The 26,723-nt window shown below is 40.6% G+C and overlaps 1 pseudogene across 1 annotated transcript; it reads left to right on the top strand.

Moving 5' to 3' along the window:
- The first annotated feature begins 9,337 nt into the window (after positions 1-9,337).
- LOC311112954 (up-regulator of cell proliferation-like) lies at positions 9,338-26,050 on the top strand (annotated as a pseudogene). The gene is made up of 7 exons: positions 9,338-9,422; positions 11,507-11,601; positions 20,740-20,866; positions 21,692-23,303; positions 23,356-24,801; positions 25,099-25,220; positions 25,549-26,050. The product of its transcript is annotated as an up-regulator of cell proliferation-like (transcript).
- The last annotated feature ends 673 nt before the right edge of the window (positions 26,051-26,723 follow it).

The raw sequence follows: 26,723 nt of genomic DNA, 5'->3' as shown, positions 1-26,723 counted from the left end.
GCCCCTGCTCTCACCTGCCTGGTTTGTGAAGGACCCGAATACAGGGGAGGTGCACACAAATGTGCCTCTTTTTATACTTCACCATAGAGTTTGCTAGAGGGCACACCTGCCACGAATGCCCTCACTACACATCCATGCCTCAGACTGGGTGAATTCTGAACGGTACGGCAACACAATGTTTGAAGTTCACATTTTGCTTCTGATATTGGAGCCCAAGTTCCTCAGACGGTATGTGGCTGTGTGGTTGAGTGGATAAAATTTCAAAGAAATGTACAATTTTACTGCCCCAGCATTCGGGAGTTAATTTCCCACTTCCGCCTGTCCAACTTTCACTCATTCTCTGTCTCCGGTTTCTAATCTGTCTAAACAAAGCACAGAAACAATAAAGGTGGAATTTCACATAACAATATTATCTTTTGGCCTATTCAGACTTAAAGTGGTAATCAGCAGTTGAAACAATAACAAAATGTTACCCCGCCATGGTTTCACTAAAAAGCTGAGGGATGGGGCTGGAGAAACATAACCACTCTCAAATTCATAGACAGAGCTGTGTATGCAAGGAGTGACCATCCATTACACAAAATTATAGTTTTAACCATGTTTTACAGGGTTTATATACAGAGTTTGTTACATTTTCTTTGTAATGTTCTTTGTTTACAAACATTGGAGTAAGACAAGCTTATATTTTGGGTTCTGATAGGGTACTACAGTTGAACTAAGCTCATAAGACATTTATAAGTTATATTCTTCAAGAATCAATGGGTACATACCATTAATGTATAAGTCCAAAAACGGATGTAGCTACTGCAGATTGCCCTTTAAGATAAGTTGATCTAACATTAATTGAAGTCCATGTTTTATTAATTATTATGTTAAGTCTACTTATCTCAAGTCTGAATCAGGCCCCATGTGCTCAGTGTAACAAGGGTGGTTCAGCACAACAGTGCAGTCCGAAGACTGGCTAAGTGGAATAAGTCAGTGTTTTGACAAGAAGGAGACCCGGGTTCACATCCACCTCCTCACACGAATACCAGTGAAGAAGGCCCGTTTTACACATGTTCCCTCTGCTATAACTTACATAGCCCTAAACATTTTGATTGTAACATTATTTATGATCTCACAATGGCAATTGTGGCCTATAATAAATGACAAAGTCTACCCTAAAACTATTTATTTCCCAGTGTCTTCTTTAAAACTGAAAATCAACAATCAATATTTATGCTATAAACCAATTAGAAATTGAAAACAACATTCTGCCAAAAGATTCCTTTTGTGTTTTGATGCTGCCTTTTACATGCACTGAAACACCAGAAAGTGTTTTCACAACACTCTCTTAAAAACAAAATTATTCAGATTGAAGAACCACTTGGGGTTTTTCAGAGTACTTCCATTCTGTTTTGAAATGCACTACATGGCTAAAAGTATGTGGACACATGCTCGTCGAACGTCTCATTCCAAAATCATGGGCATTAATATGGAGTTGGTCCCCCGTTTGCTGCTATAACAGCATCCACTCTTCTGGGAAGGCTTTCCACTAGATGTTGGAACATTGCTGCGGGGACTTGCTTCCATTCAGCCACAAGAGCATTAGTGAGGTCGGGCACTGATGTTGTGCGATTAGGCCTGGCTCGTCGGCGTACCAATTCATCCCAAAGGTGTTCGATGGGGTTGAGGTTAGGGCTCTGTGCAGGCCATTCAAGTTCTTCCGCAATGATCTCAACAAACCATTTATGTACAGACGTCGCTTTGTGCATGGGGGCATTGTCATGCTGAAACAGGAAAGGGCCTTCCCCAAACTGTTGCCATAAAGTTGGAAGCATAGAATCGTCTAGAATGTCATTGTATACTGCAGCGTTAAGATTTCCCTTCACTGGAACTAAGGGGCCTAGCCCCAACCATGAAAAACAACCCCATACCGTTATTCCACCTCCACCAAACTTTACAGTTGGCTTTATGCATTGGGGCAGGTAGCATTCTCTTGGCATCCGCCAAACCCAGATTCGTCTGTCTGACTGCCGATGGTGAAGCATGTTTCATCACTCCAGAGAACGCGTTCCCACTACAAAAGAGTCCAATGGCGGCGAGCATTACACCACTCCAGCCAACACTTGGCATTGCGCATGGTGATCTTAGGCTTTTGTGCGGCTGCTCGGCCATGGAAACCCGTTTCATGAAGCTCCCGACGAACAGTTCTTGTGCTGACGTTGCTTTCAGAGGCAGTTTGGAACTCGATAGTAAGTGTTGCAACCGGGGACAGATGATTTTTACGCTCTGCATGCTTCAGCACTCGCCGTTCCCGTTCTGTGAGCTTGTGTGGCCTACCACTTCGCGGCTGGGCCATTGTTGCTCCTAGACATTTCCACTTCACAATAACAGCACTTACAGTTGACAGGGCAGCTCTAGCAGGGCAGAAATTTGACGAACTGACTTGTTGGCAAGGTGCATTCTATGATGGTTTCACGTTGAAAGTCACTGAGCACGGGCCATTTTACTGCAATGCTTGTCTACGAAGATTGCATGGCTGTGTGCTCAATTTTATACACCTGTCATCAACCCATCTCGTCCAAAAAGTTATACTTTTGAATCATCTGTCAATAGAACGTTCTTCCACGAGTCTTGATGATCATCCAGGTGCTTTTCGGCAAACTTGAGTCAACTTTTTGGACGAGATGGGTCCCATCAGTGGCGGCTCCTGAAAAAATTCTCAGGAGGGGCAATTTTTCTGATGATTTAGGTGACCTACACACATTTTAAAAAAGATATGTCCAGCAACAACATGAAGACAGGGGCAGCATATAAGTCAATACCAGAAGCATTTATTGACTGATCTGGGGAGATGGATTCCAGTTTCTGTGACAGATTATAAATAATCTCTGATGCCTTTGTTATATTAGCTTTTGGTTGAATGTACTGTCGTAGTAAATATATAATGTTATAGCTTGGTCTGACTAAAATCTTGTGCATGACCCATTTTGTGTTGGGCGTTTGTTTCTGTTCCTATCCTATAACAATGGACAAAAGAGTCCTATCTTGTCAGCCTTGTCAGCAGGTGGCCAAGGAGTGGTGATCCTAGCTGACCTAAGACAGGACACTTTTACTTTACTCGCGTGCACGAACGAGTCCGTGCACGCGATTCCAGATATCTTTACCTCTGAATAAACTGCCTTTATTATACCATATCCACCCTGTCCAAAGTCTCTACTTGGTCTCAGTTCTCCAGTAAACTTGTGATTATCAACAGTACACAACGGTAACAAACAATTGGGGGAACTCACGGGGCAGATAGTAACCACTTAAAAGGAAGCGATTCCCAAACCTTCCATAACAAAGCCATCACCTACAGAGAGATGAACTTGGAGAAGAGTCCCCTAAGTAAGCTTGTCCTGGGCCTCTGTTCACAAACACAAACAGACCCCACACAGCCCCAGGACAACAACAACAACAACAACAACAACAACACAATTAGACCCAACCAAATCATGAGAAAACAAAAAGAGAATTACTTGACACATTGGAAAGAACAAACAAAAAAACAGAGCAAACTAGAATGCTATTTGGCCCTAAACAGAGAGTACACAGTGGCAGAATACCTGACCACTGTGACTGACCCAAACTTAAGGAAAGCTTTGACTATGTACAGACTCAGTGACCATAGCCTTGCTATTGAGAAAGGCCGCCGTAGGCAGACCTGGCTCTCAAGAGAAGACAGGCTATGTGCACACTGCCCACAAAATGAGGTGGAAACTGAGCTGCACTTCCTAACCTCCTGCCAAATGTATGACCATATTAGAGACACATATTTCCCTCAGATTACAGCGATCCACAAAGAATTCGAAAACAAACCCAATTTTGATAAACTCCCTTATCTACTGGGTGAAAAACCACAGTGTGCCATCACAGCTGCAAGATTTGTGACCTGTTGCCACAAGAAAAGGGCAACCAGTGAAGAACAAACACCATTGTAAATACAACCCATATTTATGTTTATTTATTTTCCCATTTGTACTTTAACTATTTGCACATTGTAACAACACTGTATATATACATAATATGACATTTGAAATGTCTTTATTCTTTTGAAACTTCTGAGTGTAATGTTTACTGTTAATATTTATTGTTTATTTCACTTTTGTTTACTATCTACTTCCCTTGCTTTGGCAATGTTAACACACGTTTCCCATGCCAATAAAGCCCTTAAATTGAATTGAATTGATAGTAAGGTCGCAATGACACAGAAAGCAGTTCAATGTCGGGGTACAGAGTCGCTCTCTTACCAGGATCGCGGTCCGCTCTGACCAGGGTGAAGGTGGCCGGCTCCACTTCTCTGTCCGGGACTCTGTCATCCAGCCAAGTCTCCCAGCTGTATTGGGATTACAGCTGCCTGCAGCGTTTTCATTATTTAGTCCGTTCGTAGCGGGTATGTACACGATCAACAAGATCAGTCCAAAACCGAAAGATCAGTTCAAAGCAGAATGTTTGCAGAATGTTTGTAAACTAAGTCTACAAATTAAAAACATAAAATAACGCCACACTGCAGGTCACAACAGAGACGCTGCTAGCCGCCATTGTCTTAGTTACGTTCATGGTTACGTCACGTATGACGAAAGCGCGTAAGTGCATGCCCACAGACACCCATAGGGAATGTATTGAAAGCTTTGAAATTTGAAAAAAATAGATTTTACATGACAGGCTATGAGAGACTTCTGGGCGATTTTCAACTTGACTGAAATCGCCCCAAAAACGGGCGGGGCCATTTGAAGCACGACTTTAGCCTGATTTGATATTTAGTGGCTGGCAGATCAGACGTGAACACTGATAACTACTGTTGCCGTGATATAATTGATTAGAAAAAAATTCCCTTCCTTTTCCCGTTTGGCAGTGCGTCGCCCATATCGCCCTATTGAACACACCGCCCATGGGTCCCATTATGCCTGGCGAAAACCAAACTCTGCATTCCACAGTAAGAACATCATACCAAAGGTCAAGAATGGTGGTGGTGGTGTGATGGTTTGGGGATGCTTTGCTGCCTCAGGACCTGGACGACTTGCCTTAATAGAAGGAACCATGAATTCTGCTCTGTATCAGAGAATTCTACAGGAGAATGTCAGACCATCCGCCTGTGAGCTGAAGCTGAAGCGCAGCTGGGTCATGCAGCAAAACAATGATCCAAAACACACAATCAAGTCTACATGAAAATTGCTAAAAAGCAACAAATTGGAAGTTTTGGAATGGCCTAGTCAAGTCCAGACCTAATCTCAATTGAGATGTTGTGGCAGGACTTGAAACGAGCAGTTCATGCTTGAAAACCCACACGTCACTGAGTTAAAGCAGTTCTGCATGGAAGAGTGGGCCAGAATTCCTCCACAGCGACGTGAGAGACTGATCAACAACTACAGGAAGTATTTGGTTGGAGTCATTGCAGCTAAAGGTGGCACAACCAGTTATTGAGTGTTTTTTTATATTTTTTTATTTCACCTTTATTTAACCAGGTAAACAAGTTGAGAACAAGTTCTCATTTACAACTGCGACCTGGCCAAGATAAAGCAAAGCAGTGCGATAAAAACAACAACACAGAGTTACATATGGGGAAAAACAAAACAAAGTCAAAAATACAACAGAAATACATATATATACAGTGTGTGCAAATGTAGCAAGTGTAAGGGGTCAATTACTTTTTCACACAGGGGAATTGGGTGTTGCATAACTTTGTTTATGAAAGAAATGAAATAAATATGTAATTGTTGTGTTATTTGTTCACTTATGTTCCCTTTATCTAATATTAGGTTTTGGTTGAAGATCTGATAACATTCAGTATCACAAATATGCAAAAGTAGAGAAAATTAGAAAGGGGGCAAATACTTTTTCATAGCACTGTGTATATATATATATATATACAGTGCCTTCAGGAAAGTAATCAGACCCCTTGACTTTTTCCACATTTTGTTAGGTTACAGACAAATTCTAAAATTGATTAAAAAAGTGTTATTTTTATCATCAATCTACACACAATACCCCATAATGACAAACCAAAAACAGGTTTTTATAAATATTTAAAAAACTGAAATATTACATTTACATAAGTATTCAGACCCTTTACTCAGTACTTTGTTGAAGCATCTTTGGCAGCGTTTACAGCATAGAGTCTTCTTGGATATGACGCTACAAGCTTGGCACACCTGTATTTGGGGACTTTCTCCCATTCTTCTCTGCATATCTGCTAGGGTAGCTACTTTGAAGAATCTAAAATCTAAAATAGATTTTGATTTGTTTAACACTTTTTTGATTACTACATGATTCCATATGTGTTATTTCGTAGTTGTGATATCTTCACTATTATTAGAACAATGTAAAAAATTGCAAAAATAAAGAAAAACCCTTGAATGAGTAAGTGTGTCCAAACTTGTGACTGGTACTGTATATACACTTCCAGACATAAGTTTTAGATCACTGTCTCATTCAAGGTTTTTCTTTATTTTTACTATTTCTACATTGTAGAATAATAGTGAAGACATCAAAACTATGAAAAAACACATATGGAATCATGTAGTAACCAAAAAAGTGGTTATTCTACAACGTAGAAAATAGTAAAAATAAAGAAAAACCCTTGAATGAGTAAGTGTGTCCAAACTTGTGACTGGTACTGTATATACACTTCCAGACATAAGTTTTAGATCACTGTCTCATTCAAGGTTTTTCTTTATTTTTACTATTTCTACATTGTAGAATAATAGTGAAGACATCAAAACTATGAAAAAACACATATGGAATCATGTAGTAACCAAAAAAGTAGTTATTCTACAACGTAGAAAATAGTAAAAATAAAGAAAAACCCTTGAATGAGTAAGTGTGTCCAAACTTTTGACTGGTACTGTATATAAATCACAAAAGTAGTTCACTGGGCCTTTAATAGTCCATATAGCCATCTGTAGCTTGGGCAGAAAATAAAATTCTGGTGTAATTATATAATTTTGCCAAATGTATTTCAATTTGCTTTAGTCTGCAGTGTTACCGAATCTTGTCCTATGCTTAGGTTACTCATCACATTAGGAATTGTATTTTATTGTTTGTCTGCAAATACTATATTATAAAGCTGATTTTTCTTTGCAACCCTCCCACCACCCATGTAGCACCTCCTTCTCAAAACATTTTCCCTACATTCCTCCAGAGGTCCTTCCACACTTTACAGTAAAACAATAAAATGAAACACTACCCCTATTTTTCACGTTTGTTTGAAAACGAAATGTTTAAGTAGGCAACATAAAGAAGATGTTGCCATTTTCAACTAAATCTTTTCTGGAAATATGAGCGTGCTTAACTATTCAATACTTTGTAGAGCCACCTTTTGCAGCAATTACAGCTACAAGTCTCTTGGGGTATGTCTCTATAAGCTTGGCACATCTAGCCACTGGGATTGTAGAATGGGGGGGTGTAGAAGGATTACTGTTAGACTATTCCAGGTATTCCTTAAAGAGGTAGGGTTTCAAATGTCTCCGGAAGGTGGTCAGAAAACATCCCCACAGCATGATGCTGCCACCACCATGATTCACTGTGGGGATGGTGTTCTCGGGGTGATGAGACATGTTGGGTTCACGCCACACATAGCGTTTTCTTTGATGGCCAAAAAGCTCAATTTTAGTCTCATCTGACCAGAATACTTTCTTCCATATGTTTGGGGAGTCTCCCACATGGCTTTTGGTGAACACCAAACATGTTTGCTTATTTTTTGTCTTCAAGCAATGGCTTTTTTCTGGCCACTCTTCCGTAAAGCCCAGCTCTGTGGAGTGTACGGCTTTACATTTACATTTTAGTAATTTAGCAGACGCTCTTATCCAGAGCGACTTACAGTTAGTGCATACATTATAATTTTTTTCATACTGGCCCCCCGTGGGAATCAAACCCACAACCCTGGCGTTGCAAAAACCATGCTCTACCAACTGAGCTACATCCCTGCCGGCCATTCCCTCCCCTACCCTGGACGACGCTGGGCCAATTGTGCGCCGCCCCATGGGTCTCCCGGTCGCGGCCTGCTACGACAGAGCCTGGATTCGAACAAGGATCTCTAGTGGCACAGCTAGCACTGCGATGTAGTGCCTTAGATCACTGCGCCACTCGGGAGGTACGGCTTAAAGTGGTCCTATGGACAGATACTCCAATCTCCGCTATGCAGCTCCTTCAGGGTTATCTTTGGTCTCTTTGTTGCCTCTCTGATTAATGCCCTCCTTGCCTGGTCCGTGAGTTTTGGTGGGCGGCCCTTTCTTGGCAGGTTTGTTGTGGTGCCATATTCTTTCCATTTTTTAATAATGGATTTAATGGTGCTCCGTGCAATGTTCAAAGTTTCTGATATTTTTTTATAACCTAAACCTGATCTGTACTTCTCCACAACTCTGTCCCTGACCTGTTTGGAGAGCTCCTTGGTCTTCATGGTGCCGCTTGCTTGGTGGTGCCCCTTGCTTAGTGGTGTTGCAGACTCTGGGGCCTTTCAGAACAGGTGTATATATACTGACATCATGTGACAGATTATGTGACACTTAGATTGCACACAGGTGGACTTTATTTAACTAATTATGTGACTTCTGAAGGTAATTGGTTGCACCAGATCTTATTTAGGGGTTTCATAGCAAATGGGGTGAATACATATGCACACACCACTTTTACGTTATATCTTTTTTAGAAATTTTTAAACAAGTTATTTTTTTCATTTCACTTCACCAATTTGGACTATTTTGTGTATGTCCATTACATGCTTAATGTTCATTCATGTTCCAGTTCATTCTTGAATCCATGCAAATTGAAAACCTCCCACAGTCTGCCTCGCCCTAGGCTTCCTCGCCCAAACTCACCCTAGTCTATTATTTATCCCCTTACCTTCCCTTTTCAGTGAAACTGAAAGAAAACCATAGACAGACTGAACCAAATGATAACCAAATGATGCTATAAATGTTTTTTTCACATGAATTACATTCTAATAGCATAGGCTAAAGTTATATGTGAAAACAGGGAACTACTGAAAATGTGGTGGCATGAATGTCAACCTATCAGGCACAATAAAACAGATTGTCAATCTTGCACATAGTACCTGAAACATTTGATTATCCGTTGTCATTTAGCTGGAGTGTGATCAAAAGGTGTGTTGTGTCGCAGGTGGGTCAGGCTTATCAAACTCTTTAATGGCTTAAATCACAGGGCAAATTAAGACGTTTTTATCTTTATTTAAAGTAAATATATCACAGAAGCACATTCTAAACTAAGCATGCTATACTATAGCCTATGAATGCAAATGTTTGATGTAACCTAATTATTTTATTGATGTCCATTGTGTGGCAGACATTTTCTGAAAATGAAGTGTCCTCGATGTAACACGCTTTGTGAGGAGGGACAGACGTTTTGTTTGAGATGCAACGCAATCGTCGAGTAAGAGCGAGGTAGGTAGCCTCGGGCCTTTTTTTAGAAGAGTCCTAATGAATCAGTCATGTCTGCTGTATTTTTTATTATTATTGATAAAATACACACTTTACACACTGTATTCATTCAAACAACAATCTCTTCACATTCAAAAGTACAGTGCCTTGCAAAAGTATTCAGCCCCCTTGGCGTTTTTCCTATTTTGTTGCATTACAACCTGTAATTTAAATGAATTTTTATTTGGATTTCATGTAATGGACGTACACAAAATAGTCCAAATTGGTGAAGTGAAATGAAAAAAATAACTTGTTTAAAAAAATTATATAAAATTAATAACAGAAAAGTGGTGCGTGCAAATGTATTCACCCCCTTTGTTATGAAGTCCCTAAATAAGATCTGGTGCAACCAATTACCTTCAGAAGTCACATAAGTAGTTAAATAAAGTCCACCTGTGTGCAATCTAAGTGTCACATGATATCAGTATATATACACCTCTTCTGAAAGGCCCCAGAGTCTACAACACCACTAAGCAAGGGGCACCACCAAGCAAGTGGCACCATGAAGACCAAGGAGCTCTCCAAATAGGTCAGGGACAAAGTTGTGGAGAAGTACAGATCAGGGTTGGGTTATAAAAAAATATCAGAAACGTTGAACGTCCCACGGAGCACCATTAAATCCATTATTAAAAAATGGAAAGAAAATGGCACCACAACAAACCTGCCAAGAGAGGGCCGCCCACCAAAACTCACGGACCAGGCAAGGAGGGCATTAATCAGAGAGGCAACACAGAGACCATAGATAACCCTGAAGGAGCTGCAAAGCTCCACAGCGAAGATTGGAGTATCTGTCCATAGGACCACTTGAAGCCGTACACTCCACAGAGCTGAGCTTTACGGAAGAGTGGCCAGAAAAAAGCCATTGCTTGAAAACAAAAAATAAGCAAACACGTTTGGTGTTCGCCAAAAGTCATGTGGGAGACTCCCCAAACATATTGAAGAAGGTACTCATGTCAGATGAGACTAAAATTGAGCTTTTTGGCCATCAAGGAAAACGCTATGTCTGGCGCAAACCCAACACCTCTCATCATCCCGAGAACACCATCCCCACAGTGAAGCATGGTGGTGGCAGCATCATGCTGTGGGGATGTTTTTCATCGGCAGGGACTGGGAAACTGGTCAGAATTGAAGGAATGACGGATGGTGCTAAATACAGGGAAATTATTGAGGGAAACCTGCTTCAGTCTCCTAGAGATTTGAGACTGGGACGGAGGTTCACCTTCCAGCAGGACAATGACCCTAAGCATACTGCTAAAGCAACACTTGAGTGGTTTAAGGGGAAACATTTAAATGTCTTGGAATGGCCTAGTCAAATCCCAGACCTCAATCCAATTGAAAATCTGTGGTATGATTTAAAGATTGCTATACACCAGCGAAACCCATCCAACTTGAAGGAGCTGGAGCAGTTGTGCCTTTTCAGAATGGGCAAAAATCCCAGTGGCTAGATGTGCTAAGCTTATAGAGACATACCCCAAGAGACTTGCAGCTGTAATTGCTGCAAAAGGTGGCTCTACAAAGTAGTGACTTTGGGCGGTGAATAGTTATGCACGCTCAAGTTTTCTGTTTGTTTGTCTTATTTCTTGTTTGTTTCACAAGAAAAAATATTTTGCATCTTCAAAGTGGTAGGCATGTTGTGTAAATAAAAGGATACAAACCCCCCAAAAAATCCATTTTAATTCCAGGTTGTAAGGCAACAAAATAGGAAAAATCCAATAAAAAACAATGCATCAATTGTAGAAAAGGGAGGCATTATTAGGCTGTTTTTGATGCATTGTAAATAATGTACCTATCAAACACATGACAATTGAGCTTTTAATAATTTCATTTTATGAATATTATATTTTACCTGTCTATATATAACCATTTATTTACATGAAAGTCTATCAAACAGGTGACAATTGGGCTTTTGATGATTCCATTTAATTTTATGAATATTACATTTTACCTATAATATTCATAAAATGAAATGGAATGATCAAAAGCCCAATTGTCATGTATTTGATTGGCATTGTAACATTAGCTCATCTGTTATCCCAAACGTATTTCAGACCCAGGCAGTCTGAAAGATGTGACTGTTGACTGGGGTAGGAGTAGGGCAGCTGAAGATACCCCCATGCCAATGGATTGTTCCTCAGATGAAGAGGTAGGGTGTGTTTTTGTGCTTTCACACTTGTACACAGGCCTAGAAGGATAAAACTTTCAGGTTTTAACAGGATGGGCCTTAGGGGGCTCTGACCGCCCTACCGTACCAAATAAAATATTTAACAATTTATCATTTATTTGACCGAGGCATGCACTGACAGAAAGACACATCGATCTCAGATAAAGCCTCAGAGTGAGCGAAACGGCGCCCCCCGGTCTCAGTATGTGTAGATCATATATCTGATGTTGTGTGGACAAAAATAGTATGGCATGTCATGGGCTACATATATAACACAGAGGGGCGCTGTTCTCCAGTGAGAGGAGAGAAGAGGCTAAGCGGGAGGGCTCACTCTCGTCAAAATCTGTCCAGAATAAGCCCAATGCATTTCTATGGGCGTAATATGCACATATAAGCTTGTTGCCTGCCTTCCCAACTTTGGGACAATGATTCCCATTGTTAGGGTGGAGACATGAGCATCTCATCATTATATAAAGACCTCTAGTTTCAGCCACTTGCGAATTGGAAAGAAAAGTTGGCTGTTGCAGTGTTCGGATGCTGGTTTTGCCAAAATTATATAATTACTCCTGTCTAAATAAAATCATTCAAAATACTTCACCAGAGAGCTTGACTTAGCCACAGAGCTTCTTGAAAAAAAATTGCTGTGGATTGTTTCAAATCACAGGCTTTGCAGGCCTATGCCTATTTGGGAAGCTCACAGTTTGGGCAGCGCGCGTGGCAATCAGCCTAGCTGGTTATTGTGTTGTGGCTGTCAGTGAAAAGCATCTAAAATACAGTGCCTTCAGAAAGTATTCACACCCCTTGACTTTTTTCACATTTTGTTGTGTTACAGCCTTTATTTAAAATGGATTACATTTACATATTTTGTCACTGGTAGACACACTACCCCATGAGGTAGCTTAGTGGTTAAGAGCATTGTGCCAGTAACCGAAAGGTCGCTGGTTCTAATCCTGGAGCCGACTAGGTGAAAAATCTGTCGATGTGCCCTTGAGCAAAGCACTTAACCCTACTTGCTCCTGTAAGTCGCTCTGGATAAGAGTGTCTGCTAAATGTCAAAGTGGAATTATGTTTTTAGACATTTTCACAAATACATTTTTGTCCTGAATACAAAGTGTTATGTTTGGGGCTGTGGAGTTTGGGACTGGGAAGTTTTGAAGGATAAATAAGAAACGGAATGGAGCTAAGCACAGATAAAATCCTAGATGAAAACCTGGTTCAGTCTGCTTTACACAAGACACTGGGAGATGAATTCACCTTTCAGCAGGACAATAACCTAAAGGCCAAATCTACACTGGAGTTGCTTACCAAGAAGACGGTGAGTGGCCGAGTTACAGTTTTGACTTAAATCTACTTGAAAATCTATGGCATGACCTGAAAAAGTTTGTCTAGCAATGTTCAACAACCAATTTGACAGAGTTTGAAAATAATAATGAGTAAATGTTGCGTAATCCAGGTGTGGAGTTCTTAAAGACTTACCCAGAAAGACTCACAGCTGTAATTGCTGCCAAAGGTGCTTCTACAAAGTATTGACTCAGTGGTGTGAATACTTATGTAAATGCAATATTTCTGCATTTCATTTTCAATACATTTGCAAAAATGTCTAAAAACATGTTTTCACTTTGTCAGTATGGAGATTGTGTGTAGATGGGTGAGAAAAAAAAGATTTAATCAATTTTGAATTCAGCCTGTAACAATACAAAATGTGGAATAAGTCAAGAGGTATGAATACTTTCTGAAGGCACAGTATGTGTGACGATAATGTCTTGAGTATAATTTAAAATGTTTTGACAAGAAGAGGGGGAGGGGTGTTTGGCAAAGATACAGCGTGTCCCTCTCCAGAATGCATGAACTCAACTATCCAAAATGCGCTCAGCTGTCTCCCGCCAATTCTTGCACATTCATTGTTTCATTTTGTGAATTGTTTCCCTTTGATTGTTTATTTTGATCAATTCCCCATTACATACTGTATGTCACCAGTAGGCCAAGTAAATGTACAGTTAATACCCTTCATTTGGTTACATTCATTTCTGTTAATGCATGTACACTGTAACAATAGAAAGACTCAAACCATAATTGTGTAATGAAACCATGAAAAGCAGTGCACCTAACCTGAGATCTGGTGTTTGGAGTGTGTTTGAATGTAAACCCAACAGTGGAGGCTGGTGGGAGGAGCTATAGGAGGACGGGTTCATTGTAATGGCTGGAATGGAATTAAAAGGAACGGAGTCAAACATGGTTTCCAAATGTTTGATACCATTCCATGTATTCCATTCCAACCATTACAATGAGTCCATCCTCCTATAGCTCCTCCTACCCGCCTCCACTGCAACCCAATGTAAGTGTTATATTACACAGAAAGTTGTGTAAAAGTGGTTCTTCAATCTGAATATTGGTGTTTTTAAGAGAGTGTTGTGAAAACATGTTTTGGGGTTTCAGTGCATGGCAGGATCAAAATCCACAAAAAAATGTTTTGTCATACAATTAAAGGGTTAAACGTCCAATTCAGCCTTTTTTGTAAATCTTAATATCAAATCATTTATGGGTAACAATGAAGTACCTTACTGTGATTGTTTTCAATTAAAATGGTCAAAAAGAAACAAAAATAGCTTCTTAGCAAAGAGCAATTTCTCAAGCAAGAATTTAGCTTGCACTGTCTGGGAGTGGTCTGAGTGGGGAGGGGGAACTGAAAACTAGCTGTTATTGGCAGAGAGGTTTAACTCTCTTTCTTACTGGTCTGTTAACTAATTTACCGCTTGGTGATGTCACCAGGCCAAAACTCCATCCCACCAAGACAGGCTGAAATTTCATGAGTTATTTTCAAACAGCTCTTACACTAAAATGGCATTATCATAATTTTCACAATTCTGCAGTATTATTCCAACCTGATACTGTATATAAAACACTGGGCCTTTAAGAAATGAAAATGCATTATAGCCCAAATATGTAGTGATGATAAGGGCCTATGGATAAAAAATTTTTTGGTATAATTCCACCTTTTCAATGCTTTATTTAGACAGATTAGAAACAAACAAGGAGTGAAAGTTGGACTGGGGGTAAGCGGGAATTGAACCCCTGACTTCTGGGGCAGTAATATAGTACATTTCATTGGAATTTCATTGGAATTTTACACACTCAACCACACAGCCACACTGTAAAAAAATATTATGGGGTGAATTGAAATAAAATAGAAAATGAAATAAATATATACTTAATTACCTCAAAAACTAAGAATAAATTCAACTTAATATGTTGTTCAAAATGTAAGTATTGTTTATGAGGATAACCAAAGATAGAGAACATTTAGTGATTTCACTTCCTATCTTGTCACATGGCTCCATTTTTAGATGTTTGTCGGTAATTCAATTTTGTTGTATGCATGTTTTAAGAAAGAAAAGTATACTTCTATATTACTATTAATCATGATGAACGGATATCAAAACCGTCAGAAAAAAGTAGTTCAATGATGAGATGACCCATTCCCATAGTATCCTGCAAAACGTGCTGTAAAACCTCTAAGTACTGCTGGTGGATTGAGCATTGTGATTAACAATGCCTGCCAAAATGGGTTGAACTGGCAAATGATCAGATACATAAATCAAAGTTAAACATAAAAATACACCAGAAGAAGTGATCTAATTCTAGACTATACAGTATTTTAAACACCATAATAGTGTTTAGAAGCTATAGAGAGGGGAAATTAGGCCAAAATAGAAGGTATCCGATTCTGCACTAAAATAACTCGAAACACCAAAATAGGGTTTTCAACCATTTCTGGGAGTGCTCCCAGTCGCTGGCAAGGTGTTGCACAACACTTGATTAAGTGGTGTTACAACACACCATGTAATGTTTGAAAACATCTCAGGGTATGATGTGTTTCAATACTCCAGCAAAGTTAAGGTTTTGTCTCCTCTGCGTTGGTGGCAGTTCAATTGCCACTACTTTTTGTTACAAAGCACTTCATTTGAACAATGTATTAATTACAGTGATTTACCGATCTCATTCTCGGAGTGGAAACATTGTATGCAGAGTTCACAACAACGTGAGCAATGAGCATGCATGTGTCTGGTTTCTCTGTCCTGATAATGTTGAGGGAGCGGGCGCACCTGAGCACGCGTAGAAGTACCTAGCCTGCTGTACGCAAATGTAGGAAAGTTCCCATTTGGCGATGTCTGATTTCTGATTGTCTTAACTCACCATGTCCACCACTAATAAGCTGAACTTCTCAGTCATTTTTCTTCACCTCACATAGGAAGTCATCGAAGTCTCTTTTTTTACTTCCATTGCGAATGATAATGGTTCCTCACAGTATTAGAAAAATCTTTACAACTCTCTCCCGGCCTCGATAATCACCAAGCCTCGGTGTGAAAGAGTAAAATATCATGATCTGATGATCCCATATATCAGGTGGAAACATCATAAAAAACAGCTGTCTGTCCTAGCTCACTGGCACAGAAAACTCTGTGGCTGTGTCTACACTTGACACTTACATGCGACTTCTGCTATCAGAATATGAAGATCGCATTGAAAAGACAGGTGTAGACGCACAAAAGTCTAATTGTGGTCGGATTGTGTTCAGATCTGGCTGACCTCTTCAGTAGGTGGTCAGGGATGCATTGTGTGCTGTTTTCTCCTCAGTCTGGACACAATCAGGCTACCGAAAGCGCATACAGTGGGTGACGTCAGCAGCACCCTGCCCCACAAGTCTCCAGAAAACGTGTGTTTTGGGAGCGAGAGGCACGTTTTCATTATAATGTTGGAGGAAATATGTTCATAGCGTATGACGAATATGTTTGCTGGCCTCATAAATGCCAGCCAGCTAGCTAATATTTAGAAACCTTTTATTTTTTTCTTGCTAGCTACAGCAGTCAGAAGGCTAGTTGGCTACAGTAGTTAGCTACTGCCATCAAGTTGTTGTTGTGTTATTATCATATTTTGTATGCATACTGGCATGCATACTGGCATTTTGAGTATGCATACTGGCATTTGAATATAGCGTGGGAAAAGGGAATCTGGACACAATGTGGACATGGTGGTCACATTTAAATGTAAGTTTAGGCACATGAGGTGTTCAGAATTTCATGATCAGAACTCCATGATCAGAATACAAAAGCTGCATGAACTGTCAAGTCTAGACAAGGCCTAACTGCCCAGAATAGGCTAGTTGATACAATGTTGCAAGTTCAATAGTGACAGCTTAGGGCTGGACCCAGTTGATACGAATACGTACAGTTGAAGTCGGAAGTTTACATTCCCTTAGGTTGGAGTCATTAAAACTCGTTTTTCAACCACTCCATACATTTCTTGTTAACAAACTATAGCTTTGTCAAGTCAGTTAGGACATTTACTTTGTGCATGACACAAGTAATTTTTCCAACAATTGTTTACAGACAGATTATTTCACTTATAATTCACTGTATCACAATTCCAGTGGGTCAGATGTTTACATACACTTAGTTGACTGTGCCTTTAAACAGCTTGGAAAATTCCAGAAAATGATGTCATGGCTTTAGAAGATTCTGATAGGCTAATTGACATCATTTGAGTCAATTGGAGGTGTACCTGTGGATGTATTTCAAGGCCAAACTTCAAACTCAGTGTCTCTTTGCTTGACATAATGGGAAAATCAAAAGAAATCAGCCAAGACCTCAGAAAAAAATTGTAGACCTCCACAAGTCTGGTTCATCCTTGGGAGCAATTTCCAAACGCCTGAAGGTACCACGTTCATCTGTACAAACAATAGTACGCAAGTATAAACACCATGGGACCACGCAGTTGTCATACCGCTCAGGAAGGAGATGCGTTCTGTCTCCTAGAGATTAACGTACTTTGGTGCGAAAAGTGCAAATCAATTCCAGAACAACAGCAAAGGACCTTGTGAAGATGCTGGAGGAAACAGGTAAAAAAGTATCTATATCCACAGTAAAACGATTCCTATATCGACAAAACCTGAAAGGCCGCTCAGCAAGGAAGAAGCCACTGTTCCAAAACCGCCATAAAAATGCCAGACTACGGTTTGCAACTGCACATGGGGACAAAGATCATACTTTTTGGAGAAATGTCCTCTGGTCTGATGAAACAAAAATATAACTGTTTGGCCATAATGACCATCGTTATGTTTGGAGGAAAAAGGGGAAGGCTTGCAAGCCGAAGAACACCATCCCAACCGTGAAGCACGGGGGTGGCAGCATCATGCTGTGGGGGTGTTTTGCTGCAGGAGGGACTGGTGCACTTCACAAAATAGATGGCATCATGAGGAAGGAAAATTATGTGGATATATTGAAGCAACATCTCAAGACATCAGTCAGGAAGTTAAAGCTTGGTCGCAAATGGGTCTTCCAAATGGACAATGACCCCAAGCATACTTCCAAAGTTGTGGCAAAATGGCTTAAGGACAACAAAGTCAAGGTATTGGAGTGGCCATCAAAAAGCCCTGACCTCAATCCTATAGAAAATGTGTGGGCAGAACTGAAAAAGCGTGTGTGAGCAAGGAGGCCTACAAACCTGACTCAGTTACAACAGCTCTGTCAGGAGGAATCCGCCAAAATTCACCCAACTTATTGTGGGAAGCTTGTGGAAGGCTTCCTGAAACGTTTGACACAATTTAAAGGCAATGCTACCAAATACTAATAGAGTGTATGTAAACTTCTGACCCACTGGGAATGTGATGAAATAAATAAAAGCTGAAATAAATCATTCTCTCTACTATTATTCTGACATTTCACATTCTTAAAATAAAGTGGTGATCCTAACTGACCTAAGACAGGGAATTTCTACTAGGATAAAATGTCAGGAATTGTGAAAAACAGAGTTTTAATGTATTTGGCTAAGGTGAATGTAAACCTCCGACTTCAACTGTATACATGCATAGTAATCATTTGATATTGAACTGATTATGGCAGTAGGGAGATTATGCAATAGTCATGTAAACACCTTACTCTGATTATCTTAATTGGCACAAGATCAAAATCGAAGTAAGCATATGCAGATTAAAACACCTGATTTATTGAGCAATCTTTTAAATGATTGGGATTATTGGGAAATTATTAGCACCAGCTGAGGGAGTCTTCCTCTTTAGCGCGAGTGAAGTGAGTTCGGAACAAATGAATGTATGCTTCTTAGAAGTAGTTTTCACATACAAACTTTATATGACCAAACTCAGAATCAAATATGCTTCCCAAAAATTACATGGACTCTGTGGTAGAACGTTTATTTTAATTGCCGATTTTGTGCATTTATCATAGTGCCATCAGGTACCCTGATTTCAGATTTGTCCATGTAAACAGGATTATTAGGGAAATCGTTCTTCTTGCAAAGAATGCACTCGTTTTAATCGAAATATTATATTAGTCTGATGTTCCACAATAATCGCATTATTGTGTGCATGTAAAGTTGCAAGTTCGCTAGCGACAGCTTCAGGCCGGACCCAACTGATTAATTTGATATGATGTTGCACTTCACTAGCGATAGCTCAAGTCAAGACATATAGAAAGTTGACGATGGACGTTATAGGCCTACTGCTGCATTGGCCTATAGGCTATCTTTGAGTTCCATGCACTCATTTCTTCAGCGGCCAAAGAATCACAGTGTTTCAATGTGTCCATATGGCAGAGGCTGGTGCTCTCACATTAGTTGAAATTCATTTTAATTCAGATTAACCACATGACAATGATTTTAACCTCTACGGAATCGGTGTCCCTATACCGGGACGGTTGAGCTAACGTGCACTAATGTGGTTAGCATGACGTTGTAAGTAACAAGAACATTTCCCAGGACATAGACATCTCTTATATGGGCAGAAAGATTAATTTCTTGTTAATCTAACTTCACTGTCCAATTTACAGTAGCTATTACAGTGAAAAAAGACCATGCTATTGTTTGAGGAGAGTGCACAACAACAAAAAATGTTATCACGGCAACTGGTTTGATACATTCACCTCTGAAGGTAAATAATGTACTTACATTGTCACGACTTCCGCCGAGGCTGCCTCCCCTCCTTGTTCGGGCAGGTTTCGGCGTTCGTCGTCACCGGCTTACTAGCTGCTTCCGATCCATTTATCATCACTCCACATGTCTTGTCTAATTAATCACACACACCTGGTCCTTATCCCCAATTAGTCATTGTATAAGTGTTCCCTCTGCTTCCTTGTCTGTGTGGGTGATTGTTTGTAGTGAGCTGTGTGTAGCTCGGTTGAGCTACCCTTACCTTGTTGTTGCCAGGGTAGATATTACCCCTGTGCCTGAGTTTTGTTGTCGCATGCTTGCGCAACTGTTTATCGACGGAATAAACTCTTTGGATGCGTATTACTCTCCTGCGCCTGACTCCTTCTATCACACGCATCACATATATTCAGTAATCTTGCTCTGATTTTTCAACCTGAGGGTCCCAGAGATAAAATGTAGCATAGTTTTGTTTGATAAAATCAATTTTTATATTCAAATGTAGGAACTGGGTTCTAAAGTTTGAACCCCTGCTGTTTCTGGCCCCACACCCACCCCGCCTGGCCAGTGTGAAGGTTAGTGTCTTTTCTGTAGGGAAGCTAATTTTCCATCATATTTGACCTTCCTGGGAGTGTGTAAACTTCAATTTTTTATTACCATATCATTTTTGTATGTTCTCTATAGTTATGTACTTCAAAATGTATCAATTGAACAATTCGGCACATTTGGGCAGACTTGATACAACATTTTCTGATGTATTGCAATGCTTCACTGGATCAGTTTGAAATTGATACCATCTAGTGGCCAAAATCTAAATTGCGCCTAAACTACAATATTATATTATGGCCTTTCTCTTGCATTTCAAAGATGATGGAACAAAAAGTAAATCCCAAAAACGCATGTTTTTTTGTTTGTATTATCTTTTACCAGATCTAATGTGTTATATTCTCATACATTAATTTCACATTTCCACAAACTTCAAAGTGTTCCCTTTCAAATGGTATCAAGAATATGCATATCCTTGCTTCAGGTCCTGAGCTACAGGCAGTTAGATTTGGGTATGTCATTTTAGGCGAAAATTGAAAAAAAGGGTCCGATCCTTCAGGCCTCGAACCACCCAGTTTATAATATATAATTATTGCCTGTATATAATTCTTGCCTGTAATTTGTTTCCATTTGAAGGAATTTCATGATGCCAGTGATCAATTCTTTGACTTATACCTTGGGGAAGATGAGGACACATCTCAGAGAGTAGAAGCTGGTGATCTAGAGGCAGAGCCAGCTCAACATATGGATGCTGCTGTAGCAGGTACTTCAATAATATTATAAATAAATGATATAATTTATAATATATTGTATCTCTGAATCATCGGCAACCTCAGAGTATACTTTATCACTTGCTTTCCATTCACATGAAAACACTGCATGTATGCTTATTTGGGAGTTGTAATTGTATTGTCCTAACCAGTGGTGTAGTGGAAGGTAAACTCACGGAAACGCTGGTTTTCGCACCTTTTATATTTGCATGAGCGTTTACCCAACTATTGCTGAAAAATGCAATGAAAATATAGGGAGCATTACTTTATTCACTGTGAACGGTGATCAGCATTTACCCACATATTTTTTTACCACATCACTGACTGTGACTGTCAAGTAAGGACAGTGATTCAAACATGTCCTCTTGCATTACAGGGAGAATTATGTTCCACTTGTGTTTTCATTTTTCCAGTTATAATTGAATTCGGTCCTTTTTTGTCCTTTTTGCAGAACCTGTGCCACCCAAAAATATAAAGATTGATCATGTCAGCAGTGAATCAGTGTCTCTGAGTTGGGACAAACGTGTTGGTATTCCTGAGGCATGTCTCGTGATCTGTTCCTGTGATGGTAAGGAAGTCCAGAAGAAGACAACAGTGTTCAACATGCTGCTCCAGTCTGAGTCCAGGTGTCAAGTACTCCTTCCACGTTTCTACGGTGCTAAAGAACGGGACCCAAAGCAATTCGGCTGTGACATATGCCCGCACAAGTGAGTGTAATAAACATTTTCACTGTCTTAATGTAACTGGAAGATGTTTTCCAATGGATTGATTGACAACCAAGGAGGTCAGATCTGAAACCGTTCTCTTTTCGTCTACAGAAACCCACCTAGGGAGTTTGCTGCTGGACCTGGGTTTTGTGCAACGCTATATAGATAAGCTCACCCTGAGCACTGTGCTGCAGATTGATGAGAAGACAGTTGACGATGAACCAGCTCAGACTCACTCAGCCCTACCATGGACTTTCCTGAAGAGGTTAATGATTGTTAATGTAACAGCTAGGAGTGTGAAATGTACCTCATCAGGAGGCGAGGCAAGTTGTGATGCAGACTTAGATCTGGAGAGCCTGGTTGATAACAAATGTTGTAAGCCCCTTAGACGTTGTTAATGTTCGTTTTCAGTGCCCCTGCTTCTCCCCAATTGTGACACAGAACAGTGCACGCTCATGCTTTGGGCAATGCGAGACATTGTCAAGAAGTTCAGACCTCATTCATTGGAAGACCCAAGAGGATTTGTTGAAGACAGGATTGTTCTGTCTGACCTCCCTATGGTATCTTTTGTCAGATTGAGCATATGCTCCTTGTCCAAGTCGCAGATTCTGAACAAGCTGAACAAGCTGACATCTTTGGTGAACCGGTCACTGTAGCTAATCTAAGAGGGGACATCAGTTCCTTTGAGCCCCAGTACTCCTTTCTTTGCCAGACCTCTGCAGCACTCTTTGTGTTCTTCGACAACCTGGACAACAAGTACAAGCTACTGACCAGCCAACACACCAAGGCACAGCTGTTTCTAGTGGGTAACCCACAGAGCAAGCGCTTCAGCATCGATGCTTTAAAGAAAACAGCAGCAGAGTTGAAATTGAAGAAAAGCAACATCATCCTGAAAACCAAACAGATGAATGATGCAGACTTTGTGAAGAACTTGCGAAACACAGTTGGTGAGGTGATCAAGAGTTCAAAGTCCAAAATGCCATTGGAGCAGATGGCTGAAGTGGCACACGAGCTTGGGATTTTGGTTGATGAGGACTGCCTAGCAAAAAGTTAATGGAATTACCTCAAACATACAAGACACATCACAGCATAAGGAAAGTCAGCTTCCCTTGCGAGGACAGATCTGGAAGGAGCTGGCACGTCTAGAGAAGGAGGAATGCAGACTGCGGAAAGCTGGGAACCATAACCTAGAGATGTACAAAAGTGATCTACAAACAGAGAAGAGACAACTTAGGGAACAGCAAAGATTGTATGACATGTCAGAGGCAATGACCTGCTTCATACATGGAAAATCAAGCACGGGGCTAGAAAGGTCCTACTTTTTGAAATGGATGAGATTGAACCTGGACAAAATGGCTCGTAAAAACATTTCTGGCCTTAGGGAGCTGTACAAAGAAAAGTCTCAGAATTTGTCTGAAAACCAAGATAAAATTGCATACTTTGACAGACAGATTTCAAACAGTTATTTGGGAACTGAACATTTCCTACGTGAAATGGGTCAACTGTATGAATCTGCAGTCTTACTGTGAGAAACTGAAGAGTCATGGCAACAACTGCAGCACCTGCCAAACTATGTGCTGAGCTGCTTCTGGATGGGTTTCCTCTGGAGCTGGTGGATGGAGACGCGTCCAACATACCTCTGAGATGGGTGAGTGATGTGCTGCATCAGCTCAATGTCTTGGTGCAGCCAAAGAACAAGATCCTGGTGGTAACCGTTCTAGGTGTTATTTATTTATTATTTATTTATTTATTTTATTTTATTTTATTTTATTCAGAGCACAGGAAAATCTACTCTACTGAACACTATGTTTGGAGCGCAGTTCACAGTCAGTAGCGGCAGATGCACAAGAGGGGCCTTCATGCTTCTCATCAAAGTCAAAGACGACTTCAGGAAAGAGCTGAACTGCGACTTCATAGTGATCATCGACACAGAAGGACTGAAGTCTCCAGAGCTAGCGCAGCTGGATGACAGCTATGAGCACGACAATGAGCTAGCCACATGCGTTGTCGGGCTGAGTGATGTCACAATGCTCAATATTGCCATGGAGAACTCAACCGAGATGAAGGACATCCTGCAGATAGTCGTCCACGCTTTTCACCGAATGAAAGCGGTGGGAAAGAAACCCAAGTGCCAGTTTGTCCACCCGAAAATGGCAGATCTCGGCACATGACAAGAACATGAGAGACTGGAAAATGCTCTTGGAGCAATTGAATGAGATGACCCAGGCAGCAGCCAGAATTGAAAACCAGGAGGAGAACAAGAGCTTCACTGATGTGATGGAGTACAACCCATAGACTGGTAACTGATACATCCCTGGACTTTGGCATGGAAACCCACCAATGGCACCCGTCAATGCTGGGTACAGTGAGTCAATCTACGAGTTCAAAAAGGACATGATCGAGGTCTTCCAGAAATGTGAAGACTCTGGAAACAACATCATGACGTTTCTGGAGTGGACAAAAAGCCTGTGTAATGTTGTAAAGTACAAAAACTTCATCTTCAGCTTCAGAAACAGCCTGGTGGCAAAGCCTACATGAAGCTGTGTGTCGAGTTCAATGAGTGGGAATGGTCATTCAGAAAACACATGCACACATGGATGACAAATGCTGAAACAAGGATTTCCAACTTTGGAACAATAGCAATGAAATCTCAGACAGGAGATGTGAGGGATTTTCTCTGTCAATTGAAAAGTGAAGCCTCAATGGAACTTGTCAAATGGGAGAAGACCATTCTTGACATCCTTACCAAGTACTATGAACAGACAGAGGGCCATGTCTATCTTGTGGAGAGATACAGAGAGGATTTCGCAAACAGCACCAAAAGTATCAAAATGGAAATGGAAAACTCTGTAATGAGTAAACTGAAAGCTGCTGTTGAGATCCGACAAGGAATGAAAAAGATTGACACAATCAAGGAGAACCACACAGCCGTGATGGAGGAGAAGGTGCTGAAGTTGCTTGAGGACTGCAGAAAGAGCCGCTCTGAGCGGTCAGTGAAGGACCTTGATGGAGAATTTGAAAAGGTGTGGGAGGAAACAGTGCAGGAGCTCTCTTTTACAGGATTAAAGAAACGAGACGTTGTGAGTGATGTTTTCAACCAGCTCCGGTCTAACATGATGCAGAAGGGAAGTTCAGTGAATGAAAAGCTGAACAAAGAGAAACTTGAAGATCATGGAAAAGAACCCTTCATAGTCACTCCAGATGGGATATTCAAGAGATTAGTAAAGGGGTTTTACATGGATGAGCACACAAGAAAAACCCAGGTCATGGCAGACAACCTTGTAGAGATGTGCAAACAATTTGTGAATGAGAAGATCCAAAATAAAACAGATTACAATGACACATACATTCAAGAGATCATACATATGATTGAAGAGAAGTTGAACGCCAACAAAAATCTTGGGACAAGCGATAAAGTCTCCATTAAATTGTACATTTCTGGGTTTGCATCCAGGGCTTTCCAATCAATGCATGAACAGTTCATATGTGACAATAATCCTTGTTGGTGCCTTGAACAGTTCAAAGGTAAATACTTGGCAGACTTCAAAGACTTGTTCAGTGGACAAGATCAGTGTCGGAAGAAAGCTGGGGAGTTCACCAACCTGTGTCTCAAACCTGCAGTAGAAGTCTATTTTATGTTGTCAGTTCCCTGGGTCCGGAAATTGTTGATGAAATGCTGACAGGACAGAATGCCTTTCAATTCAGCTCTCTGAAATTGTTCCAGTACTCTATCTTGAAGCAACTACTGTCAGAATTCAACTTGGCCAACTACGTGAGCTACACTTGTCGCTATGAAGCCTTTGTCAATACTTGGATTTTGGGTGAAATGTTAAAACGATTTTCACAAGGGGAAATTTGTTTTGAGTTAGAAGACTGTCAGGGATCATCAGAGTCATCACTGAGGCAATCAGAAAAGCACAGATGAATGAGAAGGGCCACATTTAGCAATTCATTCAGAACATATGCAGGGTACTTGGGGAGAAGCTGGTCATTCCCCAAGATGCATTGGAAGCCACCATGATCCTCAACAATTCCAACCAGGAACAGTTTGCCTACTGGCTCTAAACATCTGTTGTGGAGATGGAACAGTCTCTGAGAGAGGAATTCCGAAATGCAACAGATGTAAGTTAGAAATTGGAACAGATGAGGATTAAACCACAGAATATCCTGTTCACAAGAGTGTTTGGCTGGGGGAAGCAGTGTCCATTCTGCAAGTCACCATGTGAGGCAGGAGGAGACGCTCACAATGATCACTGTGTTTCAATACACAGACCACAGGGACTTGGTCGTTACAGGTTTGATGTTTCAAAGGAACTCGTGACTGATATCTGCTCCTCCTCTGTGTTCAGTGAGAGTTCTTTCAAATGCTACGAGACAAATGAAAAATACCACCCTTTCAAAAAGTACAGAGACATTTTCCCCAACTGGCATATTCCAGTAGATCCCAGCACACAAGCCTCAGACTACTAGAAATATGTGAGTATGATGCATGCCCTGGAGATATCCCCCCTGCCTGGAAATTGATCACAAAGGAACAGGCAGAAAAGAGCCTTAGAGAGACTTTTAGCATTACTAACGCTTTGAGTCCCACGGTATCACCAGCACATTTTAGTGCTTCTAACCCCTTTTAAACATTGTGTGTTTGAGCTACAGATTGATGTTTTTTGCATTGGATTTGTCTATTTTTTCTGCATCCGCCAATACCAACCATTAGCCTGCGCAAATGAACGTGTGCTGAACTAGAGCAGTGTTTGTGAGACAAAGGTGGATCTCGAAAACGGTTCTTCTCACAAAAAACGTCTGTAATGCCTGAACGGTTTGAGCTATAAAACTATTATGACCCCACTATGAAAAGCTGAGACTCTCACGAACACGCACATGATGACGCTCACAAGCCACAAAAGAGCCATTAGAAGGTAAGGGTTCTTCTAAATAGAAGATCATTGGACATCCCAGGACATAGTGTCTATAATACTGTAATAAGCTCACATAGTTGCTGTCACAAACTCCAAACTCCACATAGTTATCACTGGAAATAATATGGTAAAACACTTCAATGTGAGGCTAAATATGAGAGCAGAGCAAGCAGATAAAATAAAGTAGTGAATTTCAGGTATTTCATCCAGGGATTCCCTGCGTCTGA

This window comes from Coregonus lavaretus (assembly GCF_964263955.1).
Source record: "Coregonus lavaretus genome assembly, chromosome: 39".
In the NCBI taxonomy this organism is placed as follows: Eukaryota; Metazoa; Chordata; class Actinopteri; order Salmoniformes; family Salmonidae; genus Coregonus; species Coregonus lavaretus.
Note: the sequence above shows the minus strand (reverse complement) of the source record. Positions and strands in the feature narration are given on the sequence as shown.